This window comes from Nuphar pumila, chromosome 3 (genome assembly GCF_984573655.1).
Source record: "Nuphar pumila chromosome 3, dmNupPumi1.hap1.1, whole genome shotgun sequence".
NCBI classification, from domain to species: domain Eukaryota; kingdom Viridiplantae; phylum Streptophyta; class Magnoliopsida; order Nymphaeales; family Nymphaeaceae; genus Nuphar; species Nuphar pumila.
In genome coordinates this window covers 124963397-124974393 of record NC_143251.1, presented here as the reverse complement: position 1 = coordinate 124974393, position 10997 = coordinate 124963397, and the positions used below count along the sequence as shown (strand labels likewise).

Below are 10997 nucleotides of genomic sequence, written 5' to 3'. Positions count from 1 at the left end.
GGCTGGAGGAGGCGACTGTTGTGGTGTTCATATTACTCTCAAACCCGAACACACGACCTTTTTTTGGGTTCACCGGTTGCAATCACCCATGCTATAGGATCAAAAGGCGGATGCTGAGTGGAGTCACTGCCATATCGCTCTACCATCTGTTGCTCGTATGACTCCTACAAAGTAATGATTACAGTATGAATTAATAATTAAGAATTATAATGTTTATGATAATGTAATTCATAGTAACTTGTATATTACAATGTTTATTAATACAATAAATACATACCAGTGTCGCTCTCGCCTTCTGTGATATGAACTCTCCTGTGCTCTTACGTTTATGTGTTTCAACAAACACATCCTTGTAAGGCACATGGTTTCATTTTTTGGCTTCCTGTAAGGTTAAATGATAAAAAATCAATTAGAAAGTATGTAGAAATACTTATAAATTCGATAATATATATATATATACATATATTTATTGATGAGTTACCATTTTCTTCTGGTGGCTCCCAAAAGTCCTAGAACCACCTGTGTGTAGATTGGCATCGGGCATCTTCGCTCGGTTCTGTACAGCCTTTGCTGAGCGGTTTCAAAATTCATGGCTCGTCCACTTGTCGCACACTGCATCCCAATAATTTGTCCTGATAGTAAAAGGGGCATGACCCTTCCACTGCAGTGGATCATCTATCCCACCAGTTGCTTTTATTGTTGCAATCTTCATATTATGAAGCATGTCGGCAAATTGACTAGCAGCCACCTTCTGCCATACTAGCCTCGCGTCCTGCTCCTTTTTCGCAGTCGCGAAGCGATTTGAAGCCTATAAATAATTTCAGAAAGTTAGTACACATGACTATACCAAAAAATTAAATATGAAACACATTAGCTATGACAGATCTTGGCATCGACAACAATACCTATGGCAAAGACGATGAGCATTTGGGACTAATTAGGCATGTTGCAGAAAGTATTTGTTAAAGACGCCTACCATGCGGCACATTGTCAGGTCCATTCTGGAAAAGCTTTGTGTGATGGTTCTTCTGTGCAATAATGACAGTGATCTTGGGTCTGTAGCCAGATTCGAGAAAATCACATGCCTGCAAAATGGTTACCAAACAAACTAGCAATTGGTCTCATGTACAACTTTTACAGCAATAAAAAAACACATAAAACTGACCTTGATTATCTGCTCCAATTCAATATTCAGGACTTCATTGAACTGAGATTCACTCACACCATCCCTGATTGTCAACAAAATAAAATGGAATGAAGTTAGAAGTATAACTATTAACCATTACATTTTGCCTAATGATAAAAAAAGTAGCACAACTGCACCGGAAAATGATCATCTTCTCAGGCTTCCTTTGCTTGGCACTCTGATAGAAGTCAATCAACAATTCTCTGCAAACAAACAAACAATGAAATTGAATTCAGGAATACACTATAGTAACCTCCAAGCAACATAACCAAGACATAAAGTATTGGCGGCCGTTTAGCTGCACACTTTGGAAAAAATTTGCAACATTATATTGATTAAAAAATTAGATTGAACACAACATATCCCACCCAAGTTTTACTTTCGACAAAAGAAAGATGTAAGTAGGCAAGATCTTAGCAAATGAACAAGTGGAAAAAAGTGGTAAACTTCACACGTTTCATAAAAAAAAATCATTTCAACGGCCTAAACCAAACACCCCTTGGCCCTCTATAAAGCAATTGAATATCTAAAAACTAACTGCAAAGAACCAAGCTAACAACTTAAACACCGATTAGTCATAAACAATGTGTTGACTGTAAAAGCATGAAATATTTGACTCAACCTGATAATTCTCCCATCAGTTTTGTTGTCGGCAGTAATCTAGAAGAGAGAATCTACCATTTCTACTTTAGGAGATTGTGTCCTAACATATGCCCAGTACCGAGAAATTAAGGGCCAATCACAAGAGCTCACAACCTGTTATGTTGAACACAAAGATACAAGTGAAAACCAATAAAAAATCAATATATAAACATCAATTAGTGAGGAAAATGTACACAGATAATGAAATATACCTATATATAATATACATTTTTGCAATATGAGAGTTTCAAAAAGAAAAGGATGTAATTAAAGCTTAGGTACCACTGAGAGAGCACATTATCGCAACAATTGATGGCATATTAGACTGACCAGGTGATCCATGAGACACATCCATTCCAAAAATTATGGTCGGTGATGAAGAGATTATTGGAACAGATGGTGTTTTCTCGATAGCAAGCAAGGAATTAATCCCACCAAGCTTATTTTGAAGCATACAAAATTCAAAAGGCATTTTAGAAAAATGATAGAGATAATCAGATAATAAAATAAAAAATTGCAAACACTGAAGTACCTTAGAATTGATCTTCAGTAATATATTAGTGAGATATTGATCATTGATTTTATGGGAAGGTGCCATACACTGGGTCACAATACCCAATTCAGAGATATTTTTCCTCTTACATAGCCCTAAATCAAAGAAAATAACCACACTTATCTGCAAGTACATATTTCTAAAATTGGCAAGGGTAAGATTCTCAAGAATTGCATTAAGAAATGATACCATAGACATATGAGTTTTTCCTCTCAGATAAAACACAAATACCACAACAAAGCAGTGGATTAGCGACATCATATGTCTGTCGCTAATCCGTTGGTAACCGGCTTAGCTACGGATTAGCGACGAAACGGCGACGGATAGATGACGTCGTGAATTTTTCGACGCTAACTGTCGGTGGAAAATTTCCGTCGCTAATTGTGACGGAATATCGAACGACGAATTCCGTCGCAAAGCCACCGGTACTAAACAGCGACCTCAGCTTAGCGACGGATGTAAATTCGTTGCTACATTATATGTATAGAGACAGATATATCTGTCGCTAATCCGTCGCAAACTTGAAAAAAAATTAAAAAATTTATTTGAAAATTAAATATCGAGAACGCTATAATTTATATTTCATGTACAATTTATATTTCTTGTAAATAAAAAACAAAGTACACATAAAATTTCATATAAAAAGAATCTACAACAATTAATCGTTTGACTTTAAAATTAACAAGTTTAATTATTTACAATTCAACAATTACAATTTCGAAAAAAAAAATAGAACTTCTTCAACACATTAATCTAATCATCGCCAAGATTTTGTGCGTCTTCTTATTTATTGCCTTGATCTGTCCCTTCAGTTCCGCTACGCTGATTATCGCTAGCAACCTACACAAGAAAAGAACAATCAGTATTGATAAACAAAATATATTGAAATAAATTATACACTATATATGATTCTATCATGTGCTCATATGTGTTCTAAGACAGGCAAAAAAATGTATATGTGATTCTATCATGCTCATATGTGCTCTAAGGCAGCTAAAAAAACTCTATATGTGATTCTACCATGCTCATATGTGCTCTAAGGCAGGCAAAAAGCTATATATATGATTTAATCATGCTCATATGTGTTCTAAGGCAGTCAAAAAATTGAATATGTAATTATAGCATGCTCATATGTGTTCTAAGGTAGTCAGAAAAACTCTATATGTGATTCTATCATGCTCATATGTGCTCTAAGGCAGGCAAAACAAAAAACTTTATATGTGATTCTATCATGAATGATATGTGTTCAAATATAGTAAAAAAACTATATATGTGATTCTAGCATGCTCATATGTGTTTTAAGACAGTCAAAAAACTGAATGTGTGATTATAGCATGCTCATATGTGTTCTAAGGCTGTTAAAAAACTGAATACGTGATTATAACATGCTTATATGTATTCTAAGGCAGTCAAAAAAACTTTATATGTTATTCTATCATGCTCATATGTGCTCTAAAGCAGGCAAAAAAATGTATATGTGATTCTATCATGCTCATATATGCTCTAAGGCAGCTACAAAAACTCTATATATGATTCTACCATGCTCATATGTGCTCTAAGGCAGGCAAAAAGCTATATATGTGATTCAAACATGCTCATATGTGTTCTAAGGTAGTAAAAAAATTGAATATGTAATTATAGCATGCTCATATGTGTTCTAAGGCAGTCAGAAAAACTCTATATGTGATTCTATCATGCTCATATGTGCTCTAAGGCAGGCAAAAAGTTATATATGTGATTCGATCAAGCTTATATGTGTTCTACGATAGTCAAAAAACTGAATATGTGATTCTAGCATGCTCATATGTGTTCTAAGGCAGTCAACAAAAACTGAATATGTTAAGGCAATCAAAGTTACATGAAATCTAATGGCATTAATATATTGCATGAAACTTTCATACCTGAGAGGGACCTGCAATCGAAGTTCCCCTTTTCTGCAAAAAAGTGTTGAACTCAGCTCGGAGAACGTCGGCGACGGTTTCATGGAAGCAGTCATGCATTGTGTCCTTAACGATCTGACGTACATCATCACCGGAAAGAATAGGCTGCTGCTTGGAGCTTATGATGGTGGAAGAAGTCTATGAGCCGTAACTGGAAGAAGCAATAATAGGTGAAGTGTTCATATTACTCCCAAACCCGAACACACGACCCTTTTTGGGTTCACCTGCTGCAGTCACCCATGCTGCTGGATCAAATGATGGATGCTGAGTAGTGTCATCGTCATATCGCTCTACCATCTGTTGCTCGTATGCCTCCTACAAAATAATTTTTAAAGTATGCATTAATAATTAATGATGACATTATGATAACTTGAATATTGCAATGATTATTAATAGAATAAATACATACCGTTGTCGTTCTCACCTTCTCTGATACGAAGTCTTCCGTGGTCTTCCATTTATGGGTTTCAACAAACACATCTTTATATGGTACAATGCCTCCTTTTTCTGCTTCCTGCGAAGTTAAATGGTAAAAGATTTAGTTAACAAGTTTGCAACAATACTTATAAAATTGATATTATATGTTGATGAGTTACCATTTTCTTCAGGTGACTCCCAAATGTCTTAGATCCATCTGTGTGTAGATGGGCTTCAGGCATTTTTGCTCGATTTTGTGCAGCCTTCGCAGAGCGATTTCGAAATGCATCCCCCGCCCACTTATCGCACATTCCATCCCAATAATCTCTCATGATAGTAATAGGGTCATGGCCCTTCCACTGTAGTGGATCATCTATTCCACCAGATGCTTTTTTTGCTGCAGTCTTCATATTATGCAGCATGTCTGCAAATCGATTGGCAGCCACCTTCTGTCACACCTTCCTTGCATCATTTTCCTCCACCGTAGTTGCGAAGAGATTCGAAGCCTACAAATATTTTCAGAAAGTTAGTAGACATGACTAAAAAAAATTTAAATAGGAAACACATTAACTATGAGAAACAACTGTATACCGTGAATGAGGACCACAATCTATCTATCACCTCTTTTGGATACTTTTTCCATTGAGCGACTGGTCCTGGTAGATGTTGAAGAAGTGAATTTCTAATCTCGCGTACTACTTCTTGTGGCTCAAACCTCGTGATGCACATGAATTAGTACACAATAAATATCAATATAAAATATTTATAAGATGTGCAATAATTGAAAACAAAATACTTACGGTCGATTATCGATATACATTATTCGAATGAGTCTTCTTGTGCCAGCCTGAGAAGACTTTGTTTCCTGTGTTGGCTCCTGACTTGTGTGATCAACTGGTGTAGGTGGGTCGTGTACAGGCGCAACATCATCTGTAAAAAAATACGTTAGAAATTCTCAGAATGCGCATTTCAAATAATCAAGCATCTAATTAGTTAAATGATATACCTATCACAGGAGCCCGTGAAGATGAAGGTTGTTTCTGGCTACTACTGGATGAGTGACCACTGTAACCTCCATGAACCATATTCTAACAAATAACATATGTCATACAATATATTCAAATAATTCGCATCAAGTATTACAATACATTCAAATCATTCGCATCAAGTATTACAATAAAACAAGTCATTCACATCAAGTATTACAATACATTCAAGTCATTCACATCAAGTATTGCAATGCATTCATATCAGGTACTGCAATGCATTCAAATTATTCGCATAAAGTATTACAATACATTCAAATAATTCACATCAAGTATTACAATACATTCAAATAAAGTCATTCATTCACATCAAGTATTGCAATGCATTCAAATCATTCATATCAGGTACTGCAATGCATTCAAATCATTCACATCAAGCATTGTAATTCATTCAAATCATTCGCATCAAGTATTACAATGCATTCAAATAATTCAAATCATTCATATCAAGTATTGCAATACATTCAAATAATTCAAGTCATTCACATCAAGTATTGCAATACAACTCATTCATTCGCATCAAGTATTACAATACATTTAAATAATTCAAAACATTCACATCAAGCATTGTAATTCATTCAAATCATTCGCATTGAGTATTACAATGCATTCAAATAATTCAAATCATTCGTATCAAGTATTACAATACATTCAAATAATTCAAGTCATTCACATCAAGTATTGCAATACAACTCATTCATTCGCATCAAGTATTACAATACATTTAAATAATTCAAATCATTCACATCATTCATTGCAATGCATTCAAATCATTTACATCAAGTATTACAATATATTCAAATAAAGTCATTCATTCACATCAAGTATTGCAATACAACTCATTCATTCACATCAAGTATTACAATACATTCAAATAATTCAAATCATTCACATCAAGTATTGCAATGCATTCAAATAGTGGTTTGTATTACAAGATTTTGCTCACTAGCTTGAGAATTCTTCCTCGTCACTTGTTTGACTTTCTTCTTCTTCTTTTTCTTCTTCTTCTTCATTGTTTACCCATCCACTTGGTATATCATTTGGATCACATTCTTCTATGAATGTTTCATCGGCCAATGAAGTTATGACATGCATATCATGCGCAACATCGTGACCATAAGCGAAGTCATAGATATCATCTGATTGATAGTAATCTCTGTCTTCAGCTAACTTGTCTTCCTGTAACTGATCATACTTAGAGTATAGTTTGGAATTCACCTTGCAAACTGCCCACCATTCATTTCTATCTGACTTTTTTATACTCAGATATGAAGTATAATAAACTTGTTGAGCTTGCGAGGTTAATATGAATGGTTCATATGTTCCAAATCTGGATTTATGATTCACCTCCACAATGCCTAAAGCTTTGTCAAGTCTTGTTGCAGTTGGATCAAACCAATGACACTTGAATAAAGTTACCCTGTTATTTATGCCTAAGTAAGTCAACTCCATTATTTTCTCTATAACATCGTAGTAATCATGTTCATTTTCACCGTAGCTGCTACCCTTGGCTCATCAGCATCTCTAAGTAAATCATAAAATCTACTAGCTGCATCATTTGGTGATTCTTCATCTACGGCAGTTCTTACATCACTAGAACTCATAGCAGAACCCAGTTCTGTTCCTGCAGCATCAAATATCAAATCCATATATGGATTATCGTGCACCACATTCACCCGTGCTTCAAAATTGTTTCTAAATTCTTCTCCATGAAACGTCCAATTCTGATAATCACTGACAAAACCCTTCCTGTATAGGTGATGTCTAACGCCATGAGGTTCTACAAATCGATTATTCTTACAAATCTTGCAGGGACACCTAATCCGACCTGTGGGATCCACTGTACTGACACTTGCCATTGCAAATTCAATAAAACTTTCAACACCATCTATATATTCATGCGATAACTCATTGTCCACTATCCTACGGTACATCCATTCACGGTTTGTAGTTATTTTCTTATGATGTTACGAATAATAACCTAACGAATTAAAAGAGAACCATCAAAATGCTATGATGAAGAAAATATCAAATTTATTATGCAATATATGATGTCATACAATAACAAGAATTTTGATGCATGCATTGATAACTTAATATTTTCATGTGCAAACTATTAATGACACTATACAATCATTTGAAGCATGCCTTCATTATACAATTTCACATGGAAGCCATAATCAAATTGAAAGTAACTACATGCAAGCATGGATACAATTACATCAAACATTGCAATACATTGTAATCATTCATATCAAACAAATGACAAACATGTACTTGCAGCAAACACACTTCAATATTTCACTAACTACTACCATGGACTCTGTACTCCAAAAATAAGAATACTTCTATATTCATACACTAAAATCATGCTCAGCATGATCTCCGAACTCCAACAAAGCAACCCTAAATATCAATAACTAAGTGAGTGTGTGAACAATAAAGTGTTATATCTAATAAATTAAATAACATGTGATACGCTTGCATCACTTACTCACCACAGGTATTTACCCGATTTGCATTGTTTTTTTCACTTACTTACCACAGGTGGCTGAATACAAGCTGGTTACGTTGAAAAATCTGTAAAAAAAAACACTGTTTTAAAATAAAGTCACCAAAAAAAAATGAAGTTGTTTCGGCAGGGGGTCGACTCCTCTGCTGTTCTGGCAGGGGGTCGACCCCCTTACGAAACATAGGGGGTTAACCGACCCCATGTTTCGGCAGGGGGTCGACCCATTGCCAGGGTCGACCCCCTGCTGGAAATGCAAGGGGTTAACCCCCTGCTGTTCCGACAGGGGTTAACCCCCTACCTTTCCGGCAGGGGGTCGACCCCCTGCCAGAAACGTAGGGGGTCGACCCCCTGTCGAAAAACGCGGGGGGGGGGGGGGGGGGGGGACCCTTTCGTTTACCTGTCTCCGGGCGGCGACGAACGGTGGGAACGGCGGAAGAAGAAAAGGAAAAGCTGTCTGGGATTAGGGTTATTCGAAATTTCGCGACGAATTAATTCCGTCGCTAAGCTGACGTAAATCAAATCTACGAACATAGCGACGAAATATATTTTGTCGCCAATGTCGTCGCTAATTAGCGACGGAATATATTCTGTCGCCAATGTCGTCGCTAATTAGCGACGGAAAATATTTCATCGCAAATGACATCGCCAAATGTTGCGGCTGTTACGACAAAACAATATGTCACAAAATCCATCGCTAATTAGTGACGGTTTTTGCGACGGGGTATCTTCCATCGCTATTTTCGTAAATTTCATTTATTATAGCGACAGATGGTTTTCGCTCGTTAATCCGTCTCTAATTAGCGGCAGAATACTTCTGTCGCTAAAGTTTGTCGCTAACAACGTATTTTCTTGTAGTGAAAGAAGGAACTGTGGAGGTCCAGGTAGTTTTGATTTTATCTGATCAAACATTTTTTTCACTCTGATGGTAGGTGGAGCATTCTGGAACTCAGGATACTCTTCGAATATGGCGAATGGTGGTGAAATATTATGATAATAAGAGTGTTAGTATTAATGAAATAAGCTATAACATAAAAATTGAAGACAAGATGAAAATGAAAGTAATAGAAAGATATTCCCAAAACTTACAATGCCCTTGCTCCTGCTAGTATTAGCAAGATGACCTGTATCACATCTTGCAGAAAAAATGACGATTTCCCAACATTCAATACTGATAGGTTTAAGCATTTGCTGCACATAGAAGTTGCTAATCAGAACCATATTCACTTCAGACTAGAAGATCCAACAGAGAACAACAAAATAAACTCATATATGCAAATAAATGAAAATAGGTACCTTCTGATTAAAGTTCCACCATCCATTTCGCGGTGCAAACGACTCCCCATTGCCAAAAACAAGCTTTAATAAAGCCCCAAAGAAAAACAGGAAACAACTGGGCAGTAAGCACCATAAGATGCTAATTTATATTATAAAGGATGAAGCAAGTCTAACCAAGTTATACCTTTGGAGAAGGTAGAATTCTGGCAAGGGATTTTCCTCCGGCGATAGATACCCAAACAAGGTAGGAATGAGGGTGGCGACGGAAGACCCAGGCGGCGATGAGTTACGCACCGCTTCCGGTCAGTGCTCAAGCGAAAAGAGAAATGTGGTGACTGCGTGCGAGGCGGGGAAAGGAAATAGAGAAAGAGGCGGTGGTGGTCACGATGGTGGTGCAGCTTCGGCTGATTGGTAAACGGGGAAGGAAGGAGGTGTAGATGTGGAGAGGGCAGTCGATTGCGAACAATAAAGAGGAGAAGAAGGTGGTGCCCTTCGGCTAGCAGGGGGGTCGGCGACGATGCGACTCCAGCAATGGTTGACGACGATGGCATCTGGCTCCAGCTGAATGCAGACGAGAAGGGAAGAGGAACGTCGACCGGCAGGGGTGTCAACGATGGCACAGCTCCAGCGAGGCCACGAATGGAAAAGGAAGGAGGAGAAGAAGGTGAGGTGAGACGCCACGACGATGGTGCAGGGAGGTCGGTTGTTGGTCGGCGTTCGGACGGGGAAGGAAAGAGGAGGCCGACGTTCGGGCGGGAAAGCCGATTTGGGGGTAATCAAAGAGAGTGAAAGAATTTCGTGTCCTAGGCAACCGTTTTATATCAAAAAGTAGCAACGAAAACATTCCATCTCAAATGCCGCCGTAAAGTAGCGATGAATTAGCGATGGAAAAAATTTTGCCGCTCATCCGTCACGAAGTTGCGATAGAGTTTGAGATGAAATGTTTCTGTCGTGAATCTGTCGCTAATTAGCGATGGCGTTTGAGAAGGAATGTTTTCGTCGCTAATTCTGTAATTAATTTCAATTTTAAGGACGACTAATTTTCTCTAGCTAATCCGTCGCAAATTTGCGATAGATTATTTTTGTCACAATTTTTTGTCGCTAATTAATGTTTTTCTTGTAGTGCTCTCTCTCTCTCTCTCTCTCTCTCTCTCTCTATATATATATATATATATATATATATATATATATAGGAAAATGGAAACCTACAAAATGGGCATGGTATTAAATGAAACATGATATTGGATTTCTGGTATTTTTTTCAAAATTTCAGCCTCATAGATGTGTTTAACATGATTGATTTACTAGAAATCAACGTTTGGATGAAAAAAATGGTATTTGGACAATCTCAAAATTTTATAAAATTGTATGCCATTGATTTTTGAAACCTTATAAAAACCAATCCATGCATCCCAATGAAATGCTC

At 36.9% G+C, this 10997-nt stretch overlaps 1 pseudogene; it reads right to left on the bottom strand.

Moving 5' to 3' along the window:
- Positions 1-962: 962 nt before the first annotated feature.
- LOC149843631 (protein argonaute 16-like) lies at positions 963-9639 on the bottom strand (annotated as a pseudogene).
- Between the last annotated feature and the right edge of the window lie 1358 nt (positions 9640-10997).